Source organism: Homarus americanus, unplaced genomic scaffold (genome assembly GCF_018991925.1).
Source record: "Homarus americanus isolate GMGI-L3 unplaced genomic scaffold, GMGI_Hamer_2.0 scaffold54495, whole genome shotgun sequence".
Lineage (NCBI taxonomy): Eukaryota > Metazoa > Arthropoda > Malacostraca > Decapoda > Nephropidae > Homarus > Homarus americanus.
In genome coordinates, this window is record NW_024736228.1 from 5,167 (window position 1) to 6,888 (window position 1,722).

A 1,722-nucleotide genomic window follows, 5' to 3' on the forward strand; every position below is an offset into this window, starting at 1 on the left:
ATCTCCCCGCACTCTTCGTCTTTCTAGGGAATGCAAGTTAAGTTTCTGTAACCTATCCTGATATGGAAGGTTTCTAAGTCCCGGAATCATTTTTGTCATTCTTCGCTGCACCGACTCTAGTGAATTTATATCCATTCTATAATAGGGGCACCAGAACTGAACCGCATTATCGAGGTGCGGCCTGATTTGTTAAAGGGAAGATCTGGTGGACGGGGATAATTGTCTGGTTTTGATGGACACGGCTCACCTAACCTAACCCAATCTAACCTAACCCAACCCAACCTAACCCAACCTAACCCAACCCAACCTAACCTAACCCCTATATATGTGTGAGATAAGGTTCTGATTCAAGAACAAGATGCACAAGTTCGAATCCAAATTGAGCTGTAGGGTTTGTTGACTAATTCGGGGCTTCACATTCATAAAAATCTCAAATGGGATACGACTAAACCCGAAGCCCCATCTTCCGTCGGTCGGTCGTTGGTGTCAGGTCAAAGTTCAGTTTGTAGTTCACCTCCTGTGATATGTGTCATTTATCGAAACGAAACATGAGGTTAACGTGAAAACAAAACCTCGAAGCAACACGTATAAACAGGGTCGAGTTTTCATCGGATTTTACGTCATGAAATTTTCCATCTTGAGAGAGAGAGAGAGAGAGAGAGAGAGAGAGACAGAGAGAGAGAGAGAGAGAGAGAGAGAGAGAGAGAGAGAGAGAGAGAGAGAGAGAGAGAGAGAGAGATTGATTGATTGATTCCGATGCTGAAATTAACACTAAAATTTTATACTGTAATTGAGATAAATGCAGGTAAGGTTGGCGTATGGAATTATTGAAGGACGATCACAGAAATGTTTTACCTGTTTCCTGTGATGTAAGTCCAAAATGGTGTTAATTGTCATGGGTTTATACGTCCAAAATGTTCTTCATATCGTAGGGTTTTACATCCAAATATGCCATCCAAGTCCATATGTCCATTCATCCAGTTAGCTGTTTATCCATCCACCGATTCACCCACCTACCCATCTCTCATCCCATTCAGTCACCCATCTACCCATCTATCCTCCCATTCAGTCTCCCATCCATCCATCCATCCATCCATCCTTCCATCCTTCCATCCATCACACGAGGAATAGAATGACCCACTTATAATTTTTCTCTTTCCTGCTGCACTAAGGATCAACCACCCAGAGTGGTATGGCTACCCTGAGTAAGTACACTCTGTATTCCTCCTTTACTCTATTGTGGGTGTAGGTGGTGGGTAGTGTGTGTTTGTGGGTGTAGAACGTGGATAGTAGGTTTGTTTGTGGGTGTAGGGCGTGGATAGTAGGTTTGTTTGTGGGTGTAGGGCGTGGATAGTAGGTTTGTTTGTGGGTGTAGGGCGTGGATAGTAGGTTTGTTTGTGGGTGTAGGGCGGGGATAGTAGGTTTGTTTGTGGGTGTAGGGCGTGGATAGTAGGTTTGTTTGTGGGTGTGGGGCGTGGATAGTAGGTTTGTTTGTGGGTGTGGGGCGTGGATAGTAGGTTTGTTTATGGGTGTGGGGCGTGGATAGTAGGTTTGTTTGTAGGTGTAGGGCGTGGATAGTAGGTTTGTTTTGTGTTTGCAGGGCGTGAATAGTAGTAGGTTTGTTTGTGGGTGTGGGGTGGATAGTAGGTTTGTTTTGTGGGTGTAGGGCATGGATAGTAGGTTTGTTTGTGGGTGTAGGGCGTGATAGTAGGTTTGTTTGTG